The sequence below is a fragment of the Leopardus geoffroyi genome, chromosome B2 (assembly GCF_018350155.1).
Source record: "Leopardus geoffroyi isolate Oge1 chromosome B2, O.geoffroyi_Oge1_pat1.0, whole genome shotgun sequence".
Classification (NCBI taxonomy): Eukaryota; Metazoa; Chordata; class Mammalia; order Carnivora; family Felidae; genus Leopardus; species Leopardus geoffroyi.
Genome location: NC_059332.1, coordinates 29554040 through 29566165, shown reverse-complemented (window position 1 = coordinate 29566165; position 12126 = coordinate 29554040). Strand labels below are relative to the sequence as shown.

The following is a 12126-nucleotide window of genomic DNA, read 5'->3' as shown; positions in this document are numbered from 1 at the left end:
ACTTTTCTGTAGATTGAAGATTGAAAGTTTCAGTAGTGGTCCTGAAGTTACTTAACCTTACAGTGCTGCATTAAAAACTAATCTTCTCACGAACAAAATGTGGGCGGGGTACTACGGAAAAAGAGGAGGTGAGGGTAGAGAAATGGGGAAGGGAGATAGGGGTCTTTGTCTATAGCAGAGGTTGCAGACTTTGCCGCCTGCAGAGGCAAAGCAGGAAATGCAAATGATAAAGCACTCGGGGGTGAGAAAAAAACAAGGCTTTTGCTGTCTCTTTGTTCTCCCACTTTTGAGTAAAGATGTGGGTTGGAACAGAAATTTTTCTGCTAATGGAAAAAAAGCTGCTCAAACTAAATGATAATTGCTAACTGACATTTTCCCTCAGTGTGAGGGAAACCAGGGAACACCAAGTAGACTCTGGTGACCTGAGAGGGGCTGCCACCATCCCGCTTCCTCGACTGTTACCGTTATGGGCCTCATGATGCGATAGTTTCAATTTTTTTAGAAATTGAAATCTGGATTTTTTTTAGGTGAAATATCCCATTTTTAAATGTTGGGAATGAATTCAATATTTTTGGTAAGCATTCTGTTACATATTATATGTCTCTGCAGTTATCAGGCAGAAGGCCATGAGTTTGCACCCTCAGGGTATGCTGAATGGATGGGATAAAAAGCTGTGGCAGTGAAAAGTGGGAGAAAGCCAAGAAGTTAGGTAAGGCAAGGAGATGGGAAAGAAGGAGGAAATGGAAGAAAAGACTGAAGATGGTGGAATGGAAAGATTAAAATATAAGTCAAAAGAAAAAGATGTTGAAGAATGTGAGCGAGAAGAGATTGGGAGGGAGTGAAGAAGAGAGGAAGAAGGTAAAAAAAAAAAGTGGGAGAAGAACTAGTGAAAGGGGAGGATATTTGAAGAGGTAGGAAGCAGTGGGGCCTCTATAAACAGAGGGTGGGGATTTGGAATCATTCCACAGAGACACAGGAATATGCAGGCACCACAGGGAGAACACCAGCTCCATATGGTGAAAGGGAAGCCCGGGTTCTCAGCCTTTGGCCATCACTTTCTTTTTTTCCTTCCATCTTTCTGTCTTTCTATCTTTTCTTTTCTTTGTTTTTTTTTTTTTTTTTTTTTTTTTTTTGAGAGAGAGAGAGAGAGCACCCAAGTAGTGGGGAGAGTCAGAGGGAGAGGGAGAGAATCTTAAGCAAGGTCCATGATCAGCCTAGAACTTAAAGTGAGGCTTGATTTCACGATCCTGAGATCATAACCTGAGCCGAAATCAAGAGTTGGACGCTCAACTGAGTGAGCCACCCAGTCTCCTCTCACTTTCTTTTGATAGTCAAATTGAAAGAGGACTGCAACTACCTCCATTCTGATCGCAGTCAGTATTTTCTGATTAAGTTCCTCTTTCCAGTTTCTCTCTTAACTCAGATAAAAGACCCTTTGGGCAAAGCATCCACTGGGGACAGAAACTACCCCCTCAAGCAATAAGGAGTGCTCTGACCCAGCAAGACCCCACATAACTGACTCCAAGACATGAACAACCTGATTTTTGCTGCCCACCTGCACATACCCACCAACATTTGTCCCACATTTTCCCTTTATAAACCTAGAGGCAGGTGCCTGGGTGGTTCAGTCATTAAGCATCTGACTTTGGCTCAGGTCATGTTCTCACAGTTTGTCAGTTTGGGTCCCACATCAGATGAGTTTGAGTCCTGTTTTGGGTGAGCCCCACTTCTCTTTCTCTCTCTCTCTCTCTCTCTCTCTGCCCCTTGCTCACTTGTGCTCTCTCTGTCTCAAAATAAAATAAAATATAATATAAAATTAAATAAATAAATAAAATAATAAACCTAGAGGCTTTTCCAGCACTTTGGAGACAGTCTTTGTGACACTAGTCAGTCTGCCATCCTCCCAGTATAGGCCTCCCTGAAATGAATTCCTTTCTTGTTTCACCACCACTCATGTCTCTGACTTTTGATTTTGTCAGTGGAAAGTGATCAAACCTCGTCTGTTTGGGACCCCTGCAGCAGGTGCTCTTGTACTCCTGTGCCCCAGTTACAAAATAACTCAAACCCCTACTGTTCTACAGCTACAGGAAGTCTAGGACCCTGACCCAGGAAGTGCCACCATTTCCCTGGTCAATATTACCTCTTCCTTCTTCCTCTTACCACTTCTCTGTAAGCATCCAGGCTCTGTAGCCCTTCCCTTCCTTTACAAGCTAACAACGGGCTAGGGGTCAACTCAGCTTAGTAGAGGCTTGAACCATGGATAGGCCAATGAGTAGGGGAATTACAACCCAGAACAGGGACACATTAGAATTCCATACCAAAGGTGACTGTTCCTAAAATGATTTCTGTCTCAGGGGACCCACTCTAGACATTTCTCACCTCTCTGCTCAAGGAATTGTGCTCAGCAATGGAACACCTCTTGGATCAGCCTCTCAGTTCAGACTCTGCCTTAATTTCCTCTCAGTTCAAACTCTGCCTTAATTTCATGTAATCAAAGAGTACATTCTAGATTTTCTCTTACAAAGAGCAATAACTCCCCAGAATTAATGGGGCACCTGGGTGGCTCAGTCAGTTGAGTGTCCAACTCTTTTTTTTTTTAAATAATCTTTTTTCATTTATTTTGCAGATCTTTTCTTCTTGTTAAAGTTTATTTATTTATTTATTTATTTTTTATTTTTTTTTTTTTTGAGAGAGAGAGAGAGCATGAACAGGGGAGGAGCAGATACAGAGGGAGAGAGAAAATCCCAAGCAGGCTCTGAGCTGACAGCACAGAGCCCAATGCAGGGCTCGAACCCATGAACTGTGAGATCATGACCTGAGCTGAAACCAAAAATTGGACACTTAACCAACCATGCCACCCAGGTGCCCCAAGCATCTGACTCTTGATTTTGGTTCAGGTCATGATCTCACAGTTTCATGAGTTTGAGCCCTATGTCAAACTTGGAGCTGACAGCTCAGAGCTGACCCTCTTTCTGCCCCTCCCCCCCTCAAAATAAATAAATAAAACTTAAAAAAATTTTTTAAGAAAGAGCAATACGCCCACAAATTGACGATACCATCATACCCTAAGGCAAAAACAAAGGACAGAAGGTAGGAAGGAAGGAAGGAAAGAAGGAAAGAAGGAAAAGAAAAGAAAAGGAAAGAAGAGTAGCCAACTTGTAGAAGTTGTGGTACTAGAGAGGAAAGAAGAGACAGGTGAGAGAGAAGCAGCAAAGGTAGAAGAAGTTTGGAGCTGATGTGGAGGTAATCTGTTCAGACCCCGGAAGAGCTGTGAAATGAAGGAGTTACTGTCATTATGCTCAAGGACAGAGAGCAGTTTCCTCTTCTCTGCCAGGCCACCCCATCCCATTTTATATCCTGAATGGCACTCCAGCTCTCCTCAAGGCCTACACAGACCATTTCTTATTTTTCTTTCATCTTCCTTTCCTTCCTTCCTCTCTCTTTCTCTCCTTCTTTCTCTCTTCCTTTCTTCCTTTCAAGTAGGCTTCACACCCAGAATGGAGCCCAATGCGAGGCCCTAACTCACAACCCTGAGATCAAGACCTGAGCTGAGATCAAGGGTCAGATGCTTAACCAACTGAGCCACCCAGGTACCCCTTTCTTCCTTTCTTTCTTTCTTTCTTCTTTCTTTCTAATGGATCAGTTATTAAATTAGATTCTTTGTAAGAAATTTAGAACACCAATTTGTGAGGATACACTCCATTTGTGACATAAAACACAGAGCAGAGGTAGCCTTGAAGCTGAGGAAGAGCTTTGATTTGTGGCAGAAGTTGCAAGTCCACAGCTTTCTGATCAACTTCGCACTGCTCTGTAATCTCATATTTCTCCTTCACCATGTCAGAGATCTCACCTTCCTGGTGTCTGGGTTTACACAGCTTCTTCTTGAAGCAAGCATCAGTGAGATGTTTTGGTGGAGGTGCAATGACAAATTTCTGGTGTGTTCTACACAGAGGAACTCGATTGAGAGCCAGAGGTCCAGTCACAAGTAGCAAGCCACTGCTCAGCTGCTTCAGGAAAACAACCCTTTTGCCTCTGTTGCCCCCAGTGAGGATGATCAAAATGGTCCCAGGAGTGGCACCAGTTCGCAGTTTTCTCACATGCTGACTTAAAAGTTTTTTGCCATGGCTCAACAGCTTTCAAGGCACATCTTCAGTAGGATAATATCTAGGTATTTTTCAAAGTTTAATCACTAGGGTACCACCATTGTCACCACCAACTGGTTTTGTGACAATAGCAAGAAACTTCTTTTTCTTTTCAACCCTGGATTTAGCTGCTGAATACTTCCTCTTATACATGGCCCTTCTGGAATACATAGTCAATGGGGGAATATCTGCCAATTCCTCTGACTAGGACAGGATTTCAGCTATGATGGGACTTCCCACTTCCCCTTCTTTGCCGTTTTAGCCTTGAGGTTACCCTTCTGAACCCTGACACCAGCATCAGCCTTCTAGGTTTTAGGTTTCTTCTCCTTAGTATCTCACTTCTCAGCTTTTTTCACCCACCATCTTGCAAGATGGGAAAAAGCCATTTCCTATTTTTCTTACTTACCTGTATAGCCTTAGAAAAAGTTCCTCCCTGAAGGTAACTTGAGTGTTTCTCTGTTCTTTGCAACCTGAAAAAGCTCAATACCTTCTTCACCTTAGCTTGTTTGTAGAAGACAGTCAGGGTTTGTGTTTGTGTTTTGTTTTCCAATTGAAAGGACAGTTGAGGACGTTTGAATATGGAACAGAAATATTCAAAATCTGAAGGATGGAAGCAGAAGTGCATATCTGCTGCACAGAGGGGAGCTCTGTTCAGTCCTGGACCCATTAGATGATGTATTCAGAAAATAAAATGCCTCTGATAAGGGATAAGTGACAGAAAATTACTACAGTCTAGGTCATTTCCTCATGATCAAGTTGTTAAAAAATTGAAATATTTCTTGACCTGCAAGTGACAACTTTTCTGTGCTTCTGAACAAACATCAACATGGACCCCTTCCAGTCACCAGTCCAGCACCTTCCAGCCCCTCTGTCTTACCCCTAAATCTGCCTCTCTCTCCCCCTGTGCCTCCTCTACTCCTGCCCCTTCATCGCCAACACACATTTCTTTTTCCCGTTCTTTTTCATCTATTCAATTATCCAACAGATATGTAATGAGTATCTACAATGTGCCAGGCACTGTGCTGGCAATGGAATAAAAGATGGTCAGCATGGGGCCCTCCCAGGCCACAGAGACTTACAACCCAGCATGAGGACTGCAAAGTCTAGAGTCAACCACACTGCCCACATCTGAGCTCAGTGGATCTGGGGAGTGAAATGGGATGAGGTTAGTCCTCAGATGGAAGAGGAAATATAACTATAGGGTATTATGAACCTTTTATTATGGAGGCTGCAGACTTAGGCATACTGAGCCTGGAATTTAATGTCATGCAGACTGACATCATCCTACTACTTACAAGTGTGATCTTAATTCTGAGCCTCTTTTCCCTTCTGGTAGTAACAACCTTAGCCAACTAACAGGTCAAGATTAGATGACTTACTCCCCATAAAGCATTTAGCAGAGTACCTGGCACTTGGTTGTAGAAAATGGCAAGTGGGAGCTGGCATTGATGATATGGAGCTGCCCTGACTATCACGTGAGTATAGAGGAAGAGAGGTTCCAATCTCTGTATTCCATTCTTCCCTTTTACTGCCCACTTCTCTTCCTTCTGTCACCAGTCTTCCTCATTTAGAAAATTGGTACTTTCAAACATAGAAAACAAGAGCAGGAGGTATATGGGAACAGGAAACAACTGAGCTCCTGAATGCTCCTGAATGAGTACCCCCACTTTGCCCCCAGGAAACCACTTTCTACCCAATCCTAAACTCACCCCCAAGCAGAGCTGGCCCTCCTCAGCCTCGGCAGAACCTGCTCCAGCTTGAATCACTCTCTGGACAGATCTTTAGCCCACTCTTCCTGAAACCCAAAAGGTCATAACTCCCTTGAGCTGCTGGAAAAACACTGTGCAGAAATCACAAAGAGTACAGGAAAGAAAAACAGGCAACAAAATGGATCAAGTGCAGGGAGTCGAACAGATGTTTATTTTGATCCATGTCCAGTTTTGGCAAACCTAGGAAAGAATACAATGTCCAGGAAAAGGCAGGCTGAAGGAAGGGAGGGAGGGGAACTAGTAATAAATAAATTTGAGACTCTATACAAAAAGAATAAAATTTGATCCATTTATCATAGCATACAAAAGGATAACTTCTACATAGGATATTTTTTAAAAATTGAAACTGTAGAAGGGGCACCTGGGTAGCTGTTAGTTAAGGGTTAGACTCTTGGTTTTGATTCAGGCCATGATCTCACATTTCGTGAGTTAGAGCCCCACATTGGGCTCTGCACAGACAGTGCAGAGCCTGCTTGGGATTCTCTCTCTCCCTCTCTCTCTGCCTCTCTCTCTCTCTCTCTCTCAAATAAATAAATAAATAAACTTTAAAACAATTTAAAAGTAAACACTTTCATAAGGAAAACATTACCATAAGCATGGTAAAATGATAAACATGTCACAAATGGCTAACATCCTTAATATATAAAGAACTTCTAAAATTAGAGGGAAAAGAACCAACAACTTTTTTTTTTATTTTTTTTAACGTTTTATTTATTTTTGAGACAGAGAGAGACAGAGCATGAATGGGGGAGGGGCAGAGAGAGAGGGAGACACAGAATCGGAAGCAGGCTCCAGGCTCTGAGCCATCAGCCCAGAGCCCGACGCGGGGCTCGAACTCACGGACCGCGAGATCGTGACCTGAGCTGAAGTCGGGCGCTTAACCGACTGAGCCACCCAGGCGCCCCAAGAACCAACAACTTTAAGGGGAGCAGAATAAGCCACTCTAAAATGTGCCACTTTGGCATGTGAATTATTTTGACCTGAAGGAAATCAACACCCAGCAGACTCAGGAAAAGCTTTTTATCTTCCCTCAATGCCTAAAAGAACTTATATAGGGACCTGAACCATAAAGAGAGCTATTACCAGAGATAACTTTTTTTTTCAAGTAATGTCTACACCCAACATGGGGTTCAAACTCACAACCCCAAGATCAAGAGTCACATGCTCTACTGACTGAGCCAGCCAGGTGCACTGATAACTTTTTATCTGACTTACCTGCTTGACAGGGCAAACACATGACTACAAAATAATGCCTCTTTTCATCTTCCTGTGAATTGCGCCCATCCCCTTTGAAGCCCTAGGCCTCTATCCCATTCCTTAGCTCAGGCTAGCAGATAAACCTCAGTTGCCTGACTGTCTTGGAATGTCATATTTTTTATGAGGCTCTTGTAAGTATAAATTGTGTTTTTCTTCTGTTAATCTTTGTCAATTTAACTATTAGACCAGCCAAAGAACCTAGAAAGGAAGAAGGGAAATTTTTTCTGCCCCTACAAACTCAACTTAAAAATTGCAAGAACAGGGCACCTAGCTGGCTCAGTTGAAAGAACATGCAACTCTTTTTTTCTTTGCTTTTTTTTTTTAATGCTTATTTATTTTTGAGAAAGAGAAAGAGAGAGCACGAGTTGGGGAGAAGCAGAGAGGGAGACAGAATCTGAAGCAGGCTCCAGGCTCTAAGCTGTCAGCACAAAACCGAACACGGGGCTTGAACTCATGGCCTGTCAGATCATATTCTGAGCCAAAGTCAGATGTTTAAACGACTGAGTCACCCAGGTGCCTAAAGCATGCAGTTCTTGATCTCTGGGTCGTGAGTTTGAGCCCCATGTTGGTATACACATTACTTAAATCAGTTTTTAAAAAAATTTTTTAAATTGGAAGAGACATGAACAAACAGTTCACAGAAATAAATGAAAAGGGCTCCATAACATATTTAAAAAATGTTCAACTTTTCTTCTAACAAGAAAAATACAAATCAAAACTGTACTAAAGTAGTGTTTTTTACTTATCAAATTGGCAAAAATCCAACCAATTTGTTGGCAAAGCTGTGGGGAAACAGTCATTCTAGTATACTGTTGATGGGAATGCAGAAAGAGGCAACCCCTATGAAGGGTAATTCGGTTGGCCATATCTAGTAAAATTACATATGCATTTCCTCTTTGATCCAGCAATACCATTTCTCAGAATCTATCTAAAAAAATCACTGGCAAAAATATGGAAAAGTGTTTACATAGGTTATTTGTTGCAGCCCTGTTTGTAATATAGAAACAGTCCAAATGTACAACTATAAGAAACTGGTTGAACTAAATATGAAGTACTGTGCAGCATTAACAAAAGGGGGGGGGGTTAAAAAATGTCTCTATATACTGTCATGGAATGATCACCAGCATACACTGTCTAGAAAAAGCAAGGTAGAACTATATATAAATATCTCAATAAAATAACTTTTTAAATAAAAAGTGAGGACAACTACATAAAATGTTACTATATATCTAAGAATAAGTGAATATATATATATGTATATATACATATATATATATATAAACAATGGAAGAATAAGCTAAAAACTTTTTTAAATGTCTATGTATGGGAGAAGGAGGAAATCAAGTAGAGGAGATAGGGATAGAAATTAGGTTTTTCTGATATACTTTGTTTTGTAGATCTGACTCTGAAACTGTATAAATATTTTAAATAATTACCAAAAAAATTAACTTTAAAAAGCTTTCCCCAGGGGTGCCTGGGTGGCTTAGTCGGTTAAGCATCAGACTCTTGATTTTGGCTCAAGTCATGATCTAACGGTCATGAGACCCAGCCCCTAGTTGGGCTTCATGCTAGGCATGGAGCTTGCTGAAGATTCTCTCTCTCCCTCTCCCTCTGACTTCCTTGCTCGCACACGCGGTCTCTCTCTCTCTCTCTCTCTCTCTCTCAAAACAAACAAAAAGCTTTCCTTAAAAAGCAAAAGAAAAATAAAACAAAACCTATCTGCACAGTTAGTGGTATAATCACAAAGAGAAGAACTATTTCAAACAACTTTAAACCATACTAACTTGACTGTATATGCCTTGTGAGATATATCCTAAGGACAAACAAAATTGAAAAATGGTTTTCATTTCTATATTAATTGATTAATGACTAATCAATTAAGGTGATAATATGGAGAGATAAAGCAAATGTTGATATGTTTGGGAACTGAAATATTTGGTTGGGAGAAAGAGTAGATATTAGATGAAGTCATGTAAAATAATGGAAGTCTTATTTAAATCAAAAGTATTAGTATAAACAAAGAATGACTTTATGTTAGAATATATATGTTTGTACTTCCTGTCCACCAGAAGGCCCTAGAAAACAAGGATCAACCCAATAGCAATGAGTGTCCTTGGGATTCAGACTGTGGTCTCTAATTGCCATTTCCTATCAATGGAAACCTTAAAGAAATGCTTTGTTCTCAAGCTGGAGAAGGAAATGTATAAGATGTGCTTGGATGTTTCATTATAACAAAAACTCAAGAAGCTATCAAAGTATCTTAGGACTACATCAAAAGGAGGTGAGGAGACTCTTGCCAAAGATGGGACAATTCAAGCACTCATAAGAATAATAATCGCAACAGACTGCAATAAACTAAAATACATCAAATATATTTAAACCCATGACTTTATAATGATTTTTTTTAATTGGCCACTTTTAATTGGTCACTTTTAATTGGAGAGTTGTAGGTAAACAACTCAATAATTTGAAAACTGGTCATAAAGAGAAACCAACATTTATCTTGCCTTTCCTATAGGAACCATACCTGACCACGTGGTTGATGAGGAATTTCTCTTACAGAAGTAGTCCAGCTAGTAAATGAAGAACAGAATGATAGAATTCCAATATCACCATTTTGCAACCTCTTAGAAAATCACAGATTAGTCAATGATGACTAATGCCTGATAACATAACCAAGAGAGAGGTAAACAGACATTATTTACCTTCTGTTGGCAGTTCACAACATTCTCTGAGGAATCCTGCAAAATAAGCCAAACCCAGACTGACGTAAACTCTACAGGACAAAAACAAAACAAACAATAACAACAACACAGTGTCTTCAACAAATACATTTCAAGGAGAAAAATAGAATGGATGAAAGAACTTACACATTAAAAGAAACATAAGGGGAACCTAGGTAGTTCGGTCGGTTGAGCATCTCTTTTTTTTCTTATGCTTATTTATTTTTGAGAGAGAGAGACAGAGACAGAGACAGAGTGTGAGCAGGGGAGGGTCAGAGAAAAAGGGAGACACAGAATCTGAAGCAGGATCCAGGCTCTGAGCTGTCAGCACAGAGCCCTACATGGGGCTCGAACCAACAAACTGGGGGATCATGACCTGAGCCAAAGTCTCACACTTAACCAACTGAGAAACCCAGGCGTCCCAAGCATCTAACTCTTAATTTTGGCTCAGGTCATGATCTCATGGTTCATTAGTTTGAGCCCTGCATCAAACTCTGTCAGTGCAGAGACTGCTTCAGATTCTCTGTCTCCCTCTGTCTCTGCCCCTCTCCCTATCGTGATTTCTCTCTCTCTTTCAAAAATAAATAAATAAGCATGCCTGGGTAGCTCAGTAAGTTAAGCATCCGACTTCAGCTCAGGTCATGATCTCATGGTTCCTGAGTTTGAGCCTGCATCAGGCTCTCTGCTCTCATCATAGAGCCTGCATCAGATCCTCTGTCCCCCTCCCACTCTGCCCCTCCCCAACTTACACTCTCTCTGTCTCTGTCTCTCAAAAATAAATAAACATTAATAAACAAACAAACAACAAACAAACATTAGGGCGCCTGAGTGGCTCAGATGGTTAAGCATCTGACTTCAGCTCAGGTCATGATCTCACAGTTCGTGAGTTCAAGCCCCACATCGGGCTCTGTGCTGACAGCTCAGCCTGCTTCAGATTCTGTGTCTCCCTCTCTCTGACCCATCCCCAATCCCACTCTGTCTCTCTCTCACTCTCTCAAAAATAAATAAACATTAAAAAATTAAAATAAATAAACATTAAAAATAAATATTTAAAAAATAAAGATAAAAATATCAGCCTATTTGGAATTTATTTCAATTCTGATTCAAAAAAGATAAACTTGGGGCGCTCAGGTGGCTCAGTCGGTCAAGCGTCCGACTTCGGCTCAGGTCATGATCTCACAGTCTGTGAGTTTGAGCCCCGCATCGGGCTCTGTGCTGACAGCTCAGAGCCTGGTGCCCATGTCAGATTCTGTGTCTCCCTCTCTCTCTGCCCCTCCCCTGTTCATGCTCTGTCTCTCTCTGTCTCAAAAATAAATAAACGTTAAAAAAATTAAAAAAAAAAAGATAAACTCATAAAAAAATATGAGACATTTAGGGGAATCTGAAAAAAAAAAAAAATCTGAGGCTCCTAAACTCCAGGCTGTTTTCCCACTGATCTGAGCCTAGGCATCACTGCTATTGTAGGTAAAGACCACTTCAGAGCCCAGAACCACAGAGTTGGAACAGCTCCCTCCAATTGGCTCTTTACTATCAGAGGAAGATCCTAAATAACAAGGCCCTCGCAGCTCCCCACCCTCCCTTCCTCCCAGGCCAACTGACTGCAACGGAGAGAACAAGGAGTATGAAATATTCAACAATTCACCATGAGGTTCCAGGCAAGAGGTTCTCTTGAGGTGGTTCTCATTCAGGTTCTTGCCCATCTGGCATCATTCAGGGTGCCCCAAATGAACAAGTTCTGATTGTGTGAAGTGAGCTGACATCCCTGATCACAACTGGGCCTGTGATATGGAATGGAAGACAGATGGGATACAAATACCACTACCAGCACTCCATGGACTAGAATAACTGTAACCTACACAGTACAGGACTCCATCATGAAAAAGGTAAAAAGTCCCTAGGACCTGAACTTTTTTAAGTTAAAAGACCTGAGAATTCGCCATTATCCCTATCTATGACTACATCTGCACCTGAGGTCCCTCGCTGCTCTTAGCTCTTCAACTGTAGATATGAGATACGATTATTTCAGAAGATAGAAGAAGAACTTAAGATAAACAAAAGAACCCGAGGAAGGATAAGAAGTGAACAAGTTGGGAAGTGTTGCTGGCACATGAAGCCAAGGGGGCTGAAGCTGCTAGGCAGATAGTAGTAATAATAATTTCACATTTATTGAGTTCTTACTACCTGCCAGGTGCTGGGCTGTCCTTTTCATGCATCATCCCATTTAATACCCTCAAC

The 12126-nt window shown here is 41.3% G+C and overlaps 1 long non-coding RNA gene and 1 pseudogene across 1 annotated transcript; both read right to left on the bottom strand.

The window, feature by feature from the left end:
- Positions 1-3671: 3671 nt before the first annotated feature.
- On the bottom strand, positions 3672-4528 carry LOC123609880 (annotated as a pseudogene).
- A 5162-nt stretch (positions 4529-9690) lies between these two features.
- On the bottom strand, positions 9691-11784 carry LOC123609571. The gene is made up of 3 exons (XR_006717827.1): positions 11534-11784; positions 9874-9909; positions 9691-9741 (listed from the first exon to the last, which is right to left on the bottom strand). It is a non-coding gene; the product is annotated as an uncharacterized LOC123609571 (long non-coding RNA).
- Positions 11785-12126: the final 342 nt, after the last annotated feature.